This window comes from Artibeus jamaicensis, unplaced genomic scaffold (genome assembly GCF_021234435.1).
Source record: "Artibeus jamaicensis isolate MK-2021 breed Jamaican fruit bat unplaced genomic scaffold, CSHL_Jam_final contig_233, whole genome shotgun sequence".
Lineage (NCBI taxonomy): Eukaryota > Metazoa > Chordata > Mammalia > Chiroptera > Phyllostomidae > Artibeus > Artibeus jamaicensis.
In genome coordinates, this window is record NW_026521486.1 from 55,169,459 (window position 1) to 55,187,081 (window position 17,623).

Below are 17,623 nucleotides of genomic sequence, written 5' to 3' on the forward strand. Positions count from 1 at the left end.
AAAGAGACCTTATAGGCAAGAAGGGGCTGGAAAGAAGTATTCCAACTCATGAAATCCAAAGACCTACATCCAAGATTGCTTTATCCAGCAAAGCTATCCTTTAGAACAGAAGGGCAGATAAAGTGCTTTTCAGATAAGGTCAAATTCAAGGAGTTCATCATTATCAGGCCCTTATTACATGAAACGTTAAAGGAACTTATCTAATAAAAAGAAGATAAAAAATATGAACAGTGAAAGGACAGCAAACTCAGTTATTAACAACCACAGCTAAAACAAAAGCAAACTAAGCAGACAGCTAGATCAGGAGCAGAAGCATAGAAATGGAGATCACATGGAGGGTTAGCAACAGGGGAGTGGGAGCAGGAGAGAGGGGGAGAAGCTATAGAGAATAAGTAGCATAGATGGTAGGTAGAAAACAGACAGGGGAAGACAAGAATAGTATGGGAGATGTAGAAGCTAAAGAACTTGTGACCCTTAGACATGAACTAAAGGGGGGAATGGGAGGGAGGGGTTGTGCAGGGTGGAGGGGAATGAAGGGGGGAAATGAGATAACTGTAATGGCATAATCAATAAAATATACTTTTTTAAAAAAAGAAACCTACCTGAAAAAATGACAGAAAACTTCCCTAACCTGCTGAAGGAAATAGACATACCAGTCCAGAAAATGCAGAGAGTTCCAAACAAGATGAGCCCAAAGAGGCCCAACCCAAGACATATCATAATTAAAATGTCAAAGGTTTAAGGCAAAGAATCTTAAACGCAGCAAGAGAAAAGCAGTTAGTTACCTGCAAGGGAGACCCCATAAAGCTGTCAGATGATTTCTCAAAAGAAACTTTGCAGGGTAGAAGGCATTGGCAAAACATATTCAAAGTGATGAAAAGCAAGGATTTACAATCAAGATTACTCCACCCAGCAAAGCTATCATTGAGAATTAAAGGACATATAACGAGCTTCCCAGACAAGAAAAAGCTAAAGGAGTTCATCACCACCAAACCAGAACTATATAAAATGTTAAAGCATCCTCTTTAAGATGAAGATCAAATATACCAACAATAAAATGGCAATAAAAACATGTCTATCAACAAATGAATCTGAAAAACAAACTAAACAAACAAGCAGAACAGAAACAGAATCACAGATACAGATACAGACCATCTTGACTGTTGCCAGATGGGATGTAGTTTGGGAGGATGGGCAAAAAAGGTGAAGGCATTAAGCACAAATTGGTAGTTACAGAATAGATATGGAGATACAAAGTTCAGCATAGGAAATAGAGCAGCCAAAGAACACGGGTGCATGACCCATGGATATGGACAATGTTGTGGGGATTGCCTGAGGGAGTGGAGCAAAGGGGAAGAAATGGGAACATAATAAAATACAGTAACAAAATAAATAAAAGGAATATAAATAAATAAATTCAATCATTAAAATGTTTAAAAACTCTTTATAGTAATATCAGACAAAGTAGATTTCAGAGCAAAGGAATTACCAGGGATAAAAAAAGAACATTGCATAATGGTAAAAGAGACAATTTACCAATAAGACAATTTTAAATGTCTATGTACCTAATAAAAGTTTCAAAATACACAAAACAATTGAGAACTAAAAGGAAAAACAGACAATTGCACAACTACACTTGAATATTTCAACACCTCTCTTTCAGGGAGGGATAGATCCATTAGACCAAAAATTAGTAAGGATGTATAATTGAACAATATCATCAAATAACAGGATTTAATTGACATTTTTAGGACATTCCAAATAAAAACAGAATACATCTTTTCAAACGCTCAGGGAACATTCACCACGATAGACCATATATGCTGAGTCATAAAAGAACCTTGACAAACTTGAAAAAGCTAAAATCATACAAAGTATGTTCTCTGACCATAATGAAATTAAACTAGAAATCAATAAGAAAAACATAGGAGAAATCTCCAAACACATGAAAATTTAAAAACACACTTCTACATAATCCAAAGGTCAAAGGAAATTGGAAAATACTTTGAACTAAAGGGTGCAAACACATCAAAATTTGTGGAATATAAATTAAATTAAGTACTTAGAGGGAAATATATACACAGCAGTAAACGCTTACATAAGAAAAGTAGTATTACAAATTAAATGTCTTTGTCCTTCTAAAATTCATATGCTAAAACCCTAATTCGGTGCTGCTTTGGAACAGGCCTCTGAGGCACCAATTAAGGTTAAATAAGGTCACACAGATGGAGTCCTGATTCAACACGATCAGTGCCCTTATAAAAAGAGACACCAAAGATCTTGCTCTTTCTCTCCTTCCCTCACTATACATAAGCAGTCATGTGAACAAGAAGCCAGAAAGCAGCTACCTACAGTCTGAAAGGAGAGGCCTCAGAATGAAATACGCATTGCTAGTACCTTGATCTTGGACTTCCAAGCTTCCAAAACCGTGAGAAATAATTTTGTGTTTGTGGTATTTTGTTATGATAACCCAAGCTAGCTAATGCAAGCAGGAAGATTTGTTATTAATTTTCTACTTTAAGTAAAAAAAAAACAGTAAAATAAACTCAAAGTAATTAGAAGATAATAAAAGGCAGAAATCAATGAAATTGAAGATAGAAAACAAATCAGACACTAAAAGCTAATTCTTTAAAAATATTAATAAAATTGACAAATCTCTAGCTGGACTGAAAAAGAACATACATAATAATGGAAATTAAAAAAATCACTACAGATCCCACAGATATTAAAAAAATATAAGGGAGTATTATACACAATTTTAAGTATATTTTATTGGTTATGCTATTATAGTTGTCCCATTTTTTTCCTCCCCTTTATACCCCTCCAACCTGTACTGCTCCTCTCATTAGCATTGCCTCCCCTTAGTTCAAATCCATGGGTTATACATATAAGTTCTTTGGCTTTTCCATTTCCCATGCTATTCTTAACCTTCCCCTGTCTATTTTGTACCTACCAAGTATGCTTATTCGTTGTACCTTTTCCCCATTCTCTCCTTCCCACCTCCCTGCTAATAACCCTTCATGTGATCTCCATTTCCTTGATTATGTTCCTGTTCTAGTTGTTTGCTGAGTTTGCTTTTGTTTTAAGTTCAATTGTTCACAGTTGTGAGTTTGTTGTCATTTTTATTGTTCATATTTTTGATCATCTTCTTTTTCTTAGGTAAGCCCTTTAACATTTCATATAAGGGCTTGGTGATGATGAACTCCCTGAACTTGACCTTATCTGGGAAGCACTTTATCTGCCCTTCCATTCTAAATGATCTTTGCTGGAAAGATTAATCTTGGATGTAGGTCCTTGCCTTTCATGACTTCAAATACTCTTTTTTCCAGCCCCTTCTTTCCTACAAGGTTTCTTTTGAGAAATCAGCTGACAGTCTTACGAGAACTCCTTTGTAGGTAACTGTCTCCTTTTCTCTTGCTGCTTTTAAGATTCTCTCCTCATCTTTAATCTTGGCTAATGTAATTATGATGTGTCTTGGTGTGTTCCTCCTTGGGTCCAATGTCTTTGGCACTGAGCTTCCTGGACTTCCTGGAAGTCTATTTCCTTTGCCAGATTGGGGAAGTTTTCCTTTATTATTTTTTTCAAATAACTTTACAATTTCTTCCTCTTCCTCTTCTCCTACTGGCACCCCTGTGATTTGGATGTTGGAACATTTAAAAATGTCCTGGAGGTTCCTAAGCCTCTCCTCATTTCTTTGAATTCTTGTTTGTTCATTATGTTGCAGTTGAATGTTTATTTCTTCCTTCTACTCCAAACTATTGATTTATGTCCTGGTTTCCCTCCCTTTACTGTTGGTTCCCTGTATATTTTTCTTTATTTCACTTTTCATTGCCTTCACTTCTTACTTTATTTTGTGTCCATACTCAGTCATTTCTGTGAGCATCCTGATTACCAGTGTTTTTGAGCTCTGCATCTGATAGGTTGGCTATCTCTCTGCTGCTTAGTTCTTTTTCTGGTTTTGATCTGTTCTTTCATTTGGGCCATATTTGTCTCCATGCACCTGCTATGTTGTAAGGGGTTGTGCCTCAGGTATTTTCCAAGGTAGTGCAACCCACGTTACTATGTTGTGGTACTGAATGTAGAAGAGGAATCAGAGACAGAACAATGTCACTTGCTCAGCTCTCACTCTGCTTTCAGTCACTTCTCCCACTACCCACAAGTGAATTGGGCCCTTCTGGTGTTGATTTGAAGGTGGGTGGGTTTGTGTATAGTCTAGGATCCTGTTGGCCCTCTAACAGACTTTTCTGAGAGACTGAGAGTTTCTCCCTCCGCTGCAACCCCCACAGATTTTTAGAACCAGTGGTTTTAAGGCTGTAGTTTACCATGGTGGAATCTTGAATTGCACTATCTTGCTTCTCAGTTGCTCCTCTGGGTTTATCTGCATGTGAATGTAGCACTGCCTGGTCTGCCAGCTGCCACCTTACCATGCGTCCTCTCCACCACAGCTGTCCATGTTCGCCCCTTCTACTGGTCTGGATGAATGTTTCTTCTATAACTCCTTGGTTGTTGGACTTCCATACAGTTTGATTTTCTGGCAGTTCAAGGTATTTTTTGTTTTTAAGTTGGCTGTTAGCCTTCTTTTGGTTGTGTGAGGAAGGGAAGCATATCTACCTATGTCTCCACCTTTGCTGGAAGCAGGCATAGTGGTTATTTAAAAAAATCTTTATTGGTTATAGATGCATCCTGAATTAGTATTTACAGGTGAAATGATGAGTGGATTTCCCTTAAAATATTCAACATTAGCCCTGGTTGGTGGGTCAGTGGATTGAGTGCCCTTCTGTGAACCAAAGGCTTGCCAGTTGGATTCCCAGTTAGGGAACACGCCTGGGTTGTGGTCCAGGTCTCCAGTTGGAAGTGTCTCTCCCTCTCTTTCCATCTCTCTACAAGTAAATAAATAAAAACTTTAAATATATCCAGCTTCAATTAACACAACAAAAAACTGTATGTGTGGATTGTTTGAAAGTGAATATTGGATTTATGGTAGTTTGTTACAATATTCTCCATTGCAGCAACTTTCAACCTTTTTCATCTCATGGTATATATGAACTAATTACTAAAATTCTGTGGCAGAACAAAAAATATATTTTTTCCTGATTTGACAAAAAAATCAGTATAATGTTGATTCATTCATACCAAAAGGCTATTGTTGTGTTGGCTGTTGGCATTTTTTTTTAATTTGACAATCTAAGGGAAAACAGGTCAATGTCCATGACTAAAGAATCAGACTTTGCATATTTTAAAAATTATTGTGGCATACCAGTTGAAAATTGCTGCTCTATTGTATTTATGTTTAAATCTACCATAAAAAAATTTAAAAAGAAAGTTTACATGAGTGGGGAGGCTTCAGGTAAACTTCCAAAACTTTCCCACATCTGGTTGGCAAATAAAACTATGACGAATGTCCAAAGCACAATAAAAAGAGAGAGAGAGAAGAGAGATGTAGAACTGGTGATACTGGTAAAATCTGCTTATGTAATAAGACATACTCTGAATTAAGTCATAATTAAGACTAAAAAACAACAATAGTGCTCATTTGTATTAGGACATAAAAGGAAGCAATAAATAAGATCCATGAATGGTAAGTACTGAAGGAGTATGTATGATTTCTATAGCACATAGCAGATGAATAGTTCATAGATATCGTCAGTATTTCATTTTAGCAAGGCTTTCCACTTCTCACTGAGAAACTTTCCTCAAGGTAAAGCACAGGACTAACACTGACTAATTCTCAGGCTTACTATTCACTAATCATGTAACTGGCAAGCTATGGTGTTCTATTTCTTTGAACCTCATTTATAAGATGGGAATAAATGTTAATGCCTATGAAGATATTACAGAAAACAGAAACAAATCATTCGTACAGTAAGTGGTGCAAAGTACACAATTTAGTAAGTTGAAGCTAGCATCATTACTAGGCTTAACAGGAAAGAACATTCATTAGAGTCGATATTTGAATGGGAGGGCTTAGACAAAAGCAGTAAACCATAAAAAAGAAACAAGAGGTATAAAAACTAGAAATACATACTATCCTAAATTTAGTGATGTGATTGTATAGAATCCAAAAAAAATCTAAGGACTAACCATTTGGTATTAAAAAAGGTTCAGCTAAATTAATATAATGTACTAAAATTAACAATGCATCTATACTCAAAGAACAATAGGAAAGAGAGAACCCATACACACAATATTACTACTTAGGGATAAATCTAATAAAAGAAAAACCAATTTATAAAAAATTTATAAAACACTACTGAAGAAATAAAAAACACAAACAAATGGAATCATAGAACATACCTCTAACCGAAAAGATTCAATATAGCAAAGAAGCCAGTTCTTCTATGTTAACATATAATTCAGTACATATAAAACTACCAATGGAGTTTAAATTAAATCAATAAGTTAGAGAGGGCTGCCCTACTAGGTGTAAATTTCTAATATAGAAATTAAGACATGTGGAAACTCAGCAGAGCAACGGAAGAAAATAGAGATCATAGAACAGACCCAGATATATCCAAAAACTTGATTATATTACAGAAGGCATAATTAATATTCAACAATAAGTGGTTTGGGGGCAATTAGTTATGCATATAGAAAAAAGTCAAATCCTATTCATACCATGTACAAATTTCAGGTGGATTAAAAACCTATATATAAAAAAAACTCTTAAAACTTTCAGAAGCAAATATATGAGGGAAGCCCCCCCAAACTGGAATTTATTATTTTTTTAAAGCTCATATTTTTTAAAAATTTTATTTATTTATCTTTAGAAGGAAAGATAAGGAGAGAAGGAGAGAAACATCAATGTATGGTTGCTTCTGGTGGCATCCCCTGCTGGGAACTGGCCTGCAACCCAGGCATGTGCCCTGACGGGGAATCGAACCGCGATGTTTTGGTTCGCAGGCCCATGCTCAATCCACTGAGCTACACCAGCCAGGGCCCAAACTGGAATTTATTTACAAAATAAATTCCAGTTTGCATATTTATTCGTACATGTTTAAACTTCAGTCACCTTCAAAGTACTCTCTGTTTGATACAATATACCTATCAAGACATTTTTCCCTCTGCTCAAAACAGTTTTTGAATTCATAGACTTTGATGCCTTTTATTGCTTCTGTTGTTTTTATGTTTTGGTCTCTTCAATAAATGGTGTTGGAAAATTGTACAGATACATATAAAAAAATGAAACTAGATCACCAACTTACACTATACACAAGAATAAACTCAAGATGGATAAAAGACCTTAACTGTGCCCTGGCTGGTGTAGCTCAGGCGATTGAGTGTGGGCCTGCGAACCAAAGGATCGTGGTTTGATTCCCAGTCAGGGCACATGCCTGGGTTGCAGGCCAGTTCCCAGCAGGGGACGCACAAAAGGCAACCATACATTGGTATTTCTCTCCCTCTCTCCTTCCCTTCCCTTCCCTTCTAAGGATAAATAAATAAAATCTTTTTAAAAAACAAACTTAAAGTCATGAAACCATAAATATCCTAGAAGAAAATATAAGCAGCATGTCTCAGACATCCCTCGTACCAGTATTTTTGCCAATACATCTCCTAGGGCAAGGGAAACAAAAGAAAAAGAAACAAATGGGACTACATCAAACTAAAAAGCTTCTGCACAGCAAAAGAAACAACCACCAAAATGAAAAGGAACCCACTGTATGGGAGAACAAAAGTTTTTTGTCAATGATACATCTGATAAAGGGTTAATTTACAACATGTACAACTCAACAAACAATACAATTAAAAAATAGGAAAGGGACCTGAACAGATGCATCTCCAAAGATACAGAGTATACAGAGAGTATACACAGAGTATACAGAGATGGTCAAGACATATGAAAAAATGCCCACCCTTACTATTTTTGGAATACTGTCATATTTCAGAGACATATGAAAAAATGCTCATCCTTACTATTCAACAGAGAGATGCAAATTAAAACTACAATGAAGTATCACTTTACACCTGCCAGAATGGCTACCATCAATAAGTCAACAAACAAGTACTGGTGAAGATGTGGAGAAAAGTGTACACTGTTAGTGGGAATACAGACTGGTGCAGCCACCGTGCAAAACAGTATGGAATTTCCTCAAAAGAATTAAAAATGGAACTGTCTTTTGACCCAGCAGTCCCACTTCTGGAAATACATACTAACACTCCCAAAACAATTGGAAAGAATAATGTAACCCAAGGACTTCCAGCCAAGATACAAGCATAGGCAAACATGCTTCACCTCCGCACACAACTACAGCAAAAACCACAACTATATCACAAAACAAATTTCTCTCAGATTCATCAGAAAATCAAGGGGCATGGAAGTCTGATTACCAAGGATTGAAAGGAGCCACATTCACGCAGATGGGTAAGAGGGGCAGAGATGCAAAGGCATGGAGAGGCAGTCCCATATTCATGTGTGGTAGATAAAAATTGGGAGGGATACCACGGGAGTGAGCAATCCCAACCCCAGACCAGATCACACAAACCATGGTTTCAGTGCCAGGAAGATAAGTGCCTATAACTTCTGTCTGCAAAAACCAGTGGGGGTTGGGGTGGTGGAAGAAATGGAGGATTCTCAAGAGATTTCTCTTAAAGGGCCCACAATGGACTCATGCAGACCCACCCACTCTGGAATTCAGCATCAGGGTGACAGATTGAAGGGCACAAAAGGCATACCAGGAGAAGGGGAGAAAAGTGAAGTGACTGGCAAGGGGATGAGTGCTGGGTAGACAGCTTCCTCTCAGGCAATCTCCAGAAGTCAGGCAGCAGCACTTGTCCTCTCCTGAGCTCTCCCCCATACAGAGCCACAAAGTGGCGAAACTGGCTGTCCCACCAGGCAACTACCTAAGGCTCCACCCCACACAACTTACAGGTGCCCTTTCTATAACAGGCCATGCTACTACACATGGAGCCAAAGCAGCTCTCCCTAACACAGAAACAAACACAGGGAGGGCTCTAAATTGGGGAGACAATGAAATACGTTCCAAATGAAAGAACAGAACAAACCTCCAGGAAAAGAACTGAATGAAATGTTGATAAGCAACCTATCGGAAGCAGAGTTCAAAACACTGGTTATCATGATGCTCAAAGAAATCATTGGATGTGGAACGGCATAAAAACAACCCAGGGAGAAATGAAGGTTGCATTAAGGAAAATACAGAAAAATCCACAGGGAATCCACAGGGAACCAACAGTGGAGGGGATGAAGCTGAGATTGAAATCAATGACTTGGAACATAAGCAAGAAAAAAGCATTCAATCAGAACAGCAAGAGAAAAAAGAATTCAAAAAAATAGGGTAAAGAGCCTCTGGGACATCTCTGAATGCACTAATATCCAAATCACAGGAAGCACAGAGTGCCAAACAAGGTGGACCTAAATAGGGCCACAATAAGACACATCAATAATTAAAACGCCAAAGGTTAAAGATGAAGAGAGAACCTTAAAAGCAGCAAGAGAAAAATAGACAATTACCTACAAAGGAGTTCCCATAAGACTGTCAGCTGATTTCTCAAAAGACACTTTGCAGGCTAGAAGGGACTGGAAACAAACATGCAAAGTGATGAAAAGCAAGGATGTACAACACAGATTACTCTATCCAGCAAAGCTATCATTCAGAATTGAGGGCAGACAAAGTGTTCCTCAGACAATGTAAAAAAAACTAAAGGAGTTCATCATCACCCATTCAGTTGTATGAAATGTTAAAGGTAACGATGTTAGAAAAAGAAGATCAAAACTATGAACATTAACACGCCAACAAATGCACAACTATCAACAACTGAATCTAAAAAAGAAATTAAGCATCCCTGGCTGGCTGGTGTGGCTCAGTGGATTGAGCACAGGCTTGCAAACCAAAGAGTCACCAGTTCAATTTCCAGTCAGGGAACATGCCTAGGTTGCAGGCCAGATCCCCAGTAGGGGACACATGAGAGGCAACCACACATTGATGTTTCTCTCCCTCTCTTTCTCCCACCCTTCCCCTCTGTCTAAAAATAAATCAATAAAATCTTTTTAAAAAAAGAAATTAAGCAAACAAGTAGAACAGGAACAGAATCATAGATAATGAGATCACGGGGGGGGGGGTTATCAGCTGGGAAGGGGAAGTGGGAGAACAGGAGAAAGGGGAAGGAATTAAGAAGTACAAGTTGGTAGGTACAAAATAGACAGGGGGATATTAAGAACAATATAGAAAAAGGAGTACTCAAAGAAGTTATATGTATGACTCATGGACATGAACTAAGGGAGGGGATTGCTGGAGGGAATGGGGGTACCAGGTGGAGAGGGACAAACAGGAAAAAACTGGGACAACTGTAATAGCATAATCAATAACATATTTTTTTAAAAAGAAAGAATATATGCAAGCCTATATTTATAGCAACACTATTTGCAATAGCCAAGATCTAGAAACAGCCCAAGTGCCCATCAGTAGATGAGTGGACAAAAAAGCGGTGGCACATCTATACAATGGAATACTATGCAGCTGTGTAAAAGGAAACCCTTACCCTTTATGACAGCATGGATGGACCTGGAGAATATTATGCTAAGTGGAATAAGCCAGTTAAAGGCAAATACTATATGATCTCACTTATATGCGGAATGATTGTGTAGATTATGAATCTCAGCAAAATAAATTGATGAACAAAACAGAACCAGAGGCATGGATATATGGAGCAAACTGACAGATGTCAGAAGGCAGGGATGTGGGAGGGTCTGGATAAAGAAGGTGATGAGATTAGCCAAAGAACATATATGCATAACCCATGGACACAGACAACAGTGTACTGAAGGTGGGGGGCAGGGGATGGATGTTGGGTGGAGGTGGGCAAAGAAGGGGAAAATGGGAGACATCTATAATAGCATCATCATAAAAAAAAGTTTGTAAAGACTCAAAAGTAAAAAAGCAAAAGGCCAATAATGAAAGTAAAGAGAGTTAATTTTCTACTGGTAATTAAGTAAATCCAAATTAAGATGAGGAAATACCATGTTATACACAACAGACTATCAAGAACTTTTAAAAAATAGCTTTTACAATATCACATCCTGGTATATCAATATCAGTTCATTTCTACTGCTTGGAAGTACCCCACTGTATAATAAACCACAGTTTATCTACTTATCTGTTGAATAATATCTGGGTTGCTTACAATTCTTAACCTGTACAAAGAAAGCCTGATGGAAACATGTACAAGGTTTTTTATTTTTATTTTTATTTATTTATTTACAGAGAGAGGGGAAGGGAGAGAGAGAAAGGAAGGGAGGGAGTGAGGGAGAAAAACATCAACATAGAGTTGCCTCTCGCACGCCCCCAACTGGGGACCTGGCCTACAACCCAGGCAGGTGCCCTGACTAGGAATAGAACCAGCGACGCTTAGATTTGCAGTCCAGTACTCAATCCACTGAGCCACACTAGTCAGGGCACATGTACAAATCTCGATGTGAACATATAGATTCATTTCAGTGGTGGGATGAATATGTCACTATGATAGATGTATGTTTAATTTTTTAAAAAGCCAAAGTGTTTCAAAGTAGTTGTACCATCTTACATTTCTTAACAGTAATACTTTCAGGTGCTCCACATCCTCACCACCATTTTTTGGGTCACACTCTTTAAGACAAGCCATGCTAAACAGTTGTGTAGTGGTATCTTGTAGTTTTAATTTGCATTTCCCTGTGATTAATACTGAATACCTTTTCATGTTTACCAACTCCCGTATCTTCTTTAGCAAAGCATTTTGTCCATTTTAAAATGAGGTTTTCTTCTTCTTCTTTTTTTTTTTTAAAGTCAGAATTTTTTTATTTTATTTTTTTTTAATTTATCTTTAGAGGGGAAGGGAAGGAGAGAGGGAGAGAAACATCAATGTATGGTTGCCTTTTGTGCGTCCCCTGCTGGGAACTGGCCTGCAGGGAACTGGCCTGCAACCCTGGTATGTGCCCTGACTGGGATTCGAACTGCGATTATCTGGTTCGCAGGCCCTGAGGTTTTCTTCTTATCGTGGAATTATGAGTTATTCATATATCCTCCATATAAATAGTTTTTTAAACTTGTATTTTCTGCTAGTCTACGAATTGACTGTCTTTAATTTTCTCTACCATGTTTATAAAACAATTATATTTTGATACAATCAAAACATTCAATATATTCTTTTATACTTTGTGCTTTTGTATCCAGCTAAGAAATCTTTGCTTAGTCTATAATTACGATGACTTTCTCAGATGTTTTCATCTATAATTTAATCATTTTAGCTCCTTAAACATAAGTCTATGATCCATTTTAAGTTAATTTGTTGATGGGTGTCAGGCTGGAGGTTTTTGTTGCTTTTCTGAAGGACAGAAATTGCCACCCAAAATTTCACTTTGGGAAAGTTTTATTTTTAACAGAAGGAAACTGAGAAACAGAGAAACTCTGTCCTGCCTCCATTTGTCTGAAAGGATGTAAGTTAATCACAGAGACAACCCTTATTTGTCTGGAGATGGTACCAGGGGACACTCCATAACAAACTTTACTAACTAGCCTTTATCTATGATTAGTTTCACATGTATTTGCCTTCTCATAATTGGTCTCCCCTAGAGACTCCAGGTCATTTTCCTTATCACTTCTCTAAAAACTTACTGTTCCTTTGTTAAGATATTAGCTATATAAACCTAAGTTCTAACCAAACTTTTGAGTTACTCATCCATGAGTTTCTCCCACGTGTGAGGTCTGTCTGGAAAAAGTCCAGCCATTGTTAATATAACAAAGACAGTTTGCATGACACCAATGTAACCTGGCAGCCAAGGAGAGTGGACTGGAATGTGCATGCATGAACAATGACAACTTCACTGTATCAGTCAGTGAGGGAGGCAGACACCATTGAGTGAGCATGTGTACTGTGTGGCCATCACATTAAAAATGACTGAGCGAGCAGAGCAATGAATCTGCATCAAATTTGCATTAAGCTTGAACATTCTTCCTTGGAAACTATTTGGGTGACTCAGGAAGCCTCGGCTATGGGCAACTGGTAACTGGCAGCTTCATCACAATGTGCCTGCTCGTGCATGCATCTTGTGCAGAGTTTTTGGTGAAACATCAAGTCACCCAGGTAACTCAGCCGCCCTATAGCCTGAATATGGCACTCTGTGACTTCTGGATTTTCCCAAAACTATAATCACCTTTGAAATGGAAGAAATTTCAGACTATCAATGAAATTAAGGAAAATATGATAGGGCAGCTGATGGCAACTGGGAGAACTGTGTGAGTTCCCAAGGTGTCTTACTTTGAAGAGGACTGAGGCATCATTGTCCTATGTATAATACTTCTTGTATCTTCTTCAATAAATATCTCTATTTTTCATATTACATGGCTGGGTACCTTCTAGAAAGACCTCATATATATGCAATATACATTAGTAAACTCTTTTTTCAAGGTGAGAACCTGGAAGAACAGAAGGAAAAAAGATTTTTCTTTCTTTACAATGGTTATCTAATTGTTTAAGGGCCACTTATTAAAAAGGTATCCTTCCCCCACTGAAATGCCCTGGCAATGGTCAAAAATCAATAAATAACACCTTGTGGATCTGCTTCTGGACTTCTATTGTCTCCCACTGATCTATGTTTATTTGCATACTATGTTAATTATCAAATATTTATAAGTCTTGAAATCAGGTAGTGTAAGTCCTCCAATTTTGATCTTCATTTTCAAATTTGTCTATTCTGGATCTTTTGTGTTTGCAGATAAATTTTAGAGTCAGTGTGTCAACTGACTGGGATTATATTGAATCTATAGATCAATCTGTGAAGAACCAAAATCTTTAACAATATGAATGTTCTCATCCATAAGCAAGGTTTTGTAGTTTTCAGTATACAGCCACTGCGTGTGTCTTGTCAAATTTAACTGTTACAATTTCATACTTCTATGCTATTTGTAAATTATTTATTTCATTAATTTCAACTTTAGAAATTAAAGATTGCTCTTCTTGGTATACAGGCAAGCAATAAACTTTTTAAATTTATTTTTAGAGATAGGGGAAAGAGGAAGAGATAGAGGCAAACATCGATGTGTGAGAGAACATCGACTGGTTGCCTCCTGCGCTCCCCCCAATGGGGACCTGGCCCACAACCCTGGCATGTGCACTGACCAGGAATCAAACCAGCAACCTTTCAGTTCGCAGGCCAATGCTCAATCTACTGACCCACACAGCCAGGGGAGTAAACAATTTACTTTTATATACTGACTGTATTCTATAACCTTTCTACACTTAGTTAATCTAGTCTTATAAATTTCTTGTGGTTTCTTATACACATGATGCTATCCTCTGCAGCAGGAAAAGTTTTATTTTTTCATTTTCAAGCTTATACCTTTTATTAGTCCCCCAACCCCTTCCTTAGTTTATTACACGGTTGAGAATCTTTAGCACTATGATAAAAAAGTAGTGGTAGAGCAATCATTCTTGCCTTTGTCTCAGAAGCAAAGAAACGTGTACTTCATCATTAAGTACAGTATTAGCTGTAGGTTTGTCAAAGATACTTCCTTCAGACTGAGAAAGTTCTTTTTCTACTTTGTTGACTTTTAAACACAAACAAAAGTTGAATTTCCCCAAACTCTTTATCTGTCTCTCTAGAGACAATTACGTTTTCTTTTTTAATCTGTTAATACAGTGCATTACACTGTTTGAATGTTGATGCTAAATCAACCTTGAATACTGGCATACAACATTGGTCATGATGTACTGACCTTTTTATATATTGTTGGCTTGAATTTATTAAAATTTTGTTACAGATTTTTGCATCTATATTCATAATGGGTATTGTAGTTTTCTCATCTCTCTGGTTTTGGTATTGGAGTAAGTTTGGCACATAAAATTAATTAGAAAGTGTTTCCTTCTCTTCTAAGTTCTTCAAAAGCTTATATAAAAACAGTGTATAAATTCTTCCTTATATTGTTGGAATCAGGAGTGAAGAAGTCAAATGGGCCTGGAGTTTCCTTTGTGGTAAAAGTTAAACTATAGTTTAACTTCTCTGATACAGGCCTACTCAGGTTATCTATCCCTTTTTTATTGAGCCTTAGCAGTTACGTCTTTTGAGAAACTTGTCCATTTAATGTAAAATGTCAAATTTAATGGGGTAGAATGGTTTGAGGTATCCAATATTATCTTTATAATGGCTACAGAATCGTCAGTAATGTCCCACCTCTCATTCCTGATATTAGTAATGTGTTCTCTTCCTTTTCGAAGTCTGGCTAAAAGCTTATCGATTTTGTTCATCATTTTAAAGAACCAGCTTTTGGTTTCATTGATTATTGCTTTTCTGTTTTTATTTCAATGATCCATGCTCTAATCTTTATAACTTCCTTTCCTCTGCTTACATGTTAAGTTTGCTTTTTTTTCTTCCTAATTTCTTAAGGTGGAAGCTTAGGTCAATGATTTTAGATCTTTCTAATATAACATTTGATGTTACAAATTTCGTTGTAAGTACTGCATTCATTGCACCCCACAAATATTGCTATGTCATATTCTCATTTAATTCTTCTAAAAATATCTGACCCATGTCTAATTCAGAGCATTTACTTTCCAAATATTTGGGAATTTTTGGGGGGTGTACCAAGTTACTGTATTTGAAGGAATTGTACAAATGGAAGACATAAGTGAGAGATTTGGTATAAGTTATAGAAAAGGTAAAGGTAACTCCAACATGCACATACTGCTTTGGTGGCCAGGTGGCTGTTGAAAGCCAGTCTAAGGCTTAGCTCTCTTCACTGTCTCCCAGGGTATGTCTGTCAAAGAGATACTCTGCCATGCCAGTTTCAGGGGGTCCAATCTACACAAGTTGGTTACGTGGTCACCTAATTCTTTAATAGATTTCACCTGCTCATCCTGGTAGTAAGGCACAATGAAGTTACATAGATGAGGGTCATTTTCTCAGTGGCCAATTTGTGCAAGTCCAGTGGTGTCTGATTCACACTTTTCCCCAAGTGTAAGGCATACTTCATTGCATTCAGCCCATTCGCCAGTCATCATAGCTTGGTTTCTTTATATTCTGAAGGAAAATGTAGCCACCTCATTGGTTCTGCAAAGTCATCAGTTTCTCAGCACGTTCCCTCTCCTCATGAGACTGGTGAAGAAAATATTTGGCCAAGTTCTCCAAAGCCATATCATCGTGGTTAAAGTAGTAAGACATGGACAGGTAGATGTAGAAGGTGTAGAGTTCCAGGCTGATCTGGCAGTTGATGGCAGCCTCTGAGTCCTGGTGGTAGTTCTGGTGCACCTGCAAGGTGGATGTGCATGTCATGATGGGCAGCTAAGGAAATGCAGCTTCACTGCGCTGGAGCAGTGGTGGGAGCCTTGGGGACATCTGAGGGTGCTGTGAGGAGGTGGCAGAAGGATGCATGTGAGCGGCTGGCTGGGATGGGGATTGACTGCCAGTTCAGTTAAAGCACTGTTGAAGCAAGAAACCATGGCAACTCTCAAGACTCAGGAATTTTCCAGATATTTTCCTGTTACTGATTCCTAAATTAATCCCTTTATGATAAAAGAACATACTTTGTATATTTAAATCCTAAACTTACTGAAATTTTTATGGCCCAGAATATGGTCTATCATGGTACATATTCTATTAATATTAGAAAATAATATAGGCCCTGGCTGGTGTAGCTCAGTGGATTGAGCACTGGCTTGTGAATCAAAGAGCCTCCAGTTCTATTCCCAGTCAGGATACATGCCTGGGTTGTGAGGCAAGTTGTATCCCCAGTGGAGGGCACTTGAGAGGCAACCACGCATTGATGTTTCTCTCTCCCTTTGCCTTTCCCTCTCTCTAATAATAAATAAATACAAGATTTAAAAAAGAAAATAATATTATCATGCTTTTTTTAGGAGGAATAAGTCTATAAATATCAAATAGTTCAAGGTATTTACTGATTTTTTTGGTCTAATTTCTAAACCAATCATTTAGAGTAGTGCTAAAAATCTTCAATTGGCGGGTTCTTTTTCTCCTTTCTGTTTTATTATGCTTCATGTATTTTGAAGTTGTTATTAAATGCATAAATACTTATGATAGTCCTCTTGAAGAACTGACACTCTTTCCATCATGAAACAACTATGTATATTCATGGATAATATTCCTGGCTGTAAAACCTTTGTCTAATATTAACATAGTAACTCCTGCTTTCTTATTTTTTTAAAAAATATATTTTATTGATTATGCTGTTACAGTTGTCCCATTTCCCCACCTTCATTCCCCTCCACCCTGCACACCATCCCCAACCCACATTCACCCTCTTTAGTTCATGTCCATGTGTCATAAGTTCTTTAGCTTCTATATTTCCCATACTATTCTTGCCCTCCCCCTGACTATTTACTACTTACTGTCTATGCTATTTATTCTCTGTACCTTTTCCCCCTCTCTCCTCCTACCATTCTCCTGTTGCTAACCCTCCATGTGATCTCCATTTCTGTGGTTCTGTTCCTATTCTAGTTGTTTGCTTAGTTTGCTTTTGTTTAAGCTGTGGTTGTTAGTAACTGTGAGTTTGCTGTCCTTTCACTGTTCATCTTTTTTATCTTCTTTTTCTTAGGTAAGTCCCTTTAACATTTCATGTAATAAGGACTTGATGATGATGAACTCCTCAAACTTGACCTTATCTGAAAAGCACTTTATCTGCCC

General features: G+C 37.5%; 1 protein-coding gene and 1 pseudogene across 11 annotated transcripts in view; both read right to left on the reverse strand.

Annotated features, from left to right (window-relative positions):
* The window catches only part of R3HDM2 (R3H domain containing 2), a 152,420-nt gene that overhangs the window by 80,528 nt on the left and 54,269 nt on the right, over positions 1 to 17,623 (reverse strand). The window lies entirely within an intron of this gene.
* The window catches only part of LOC119035656 (ferritin heavy chain-like), a 60,659-nt pseudogene continuing 54,213 nt past the window's right edge, over positions 11,178 to 17,623 (reverse strand).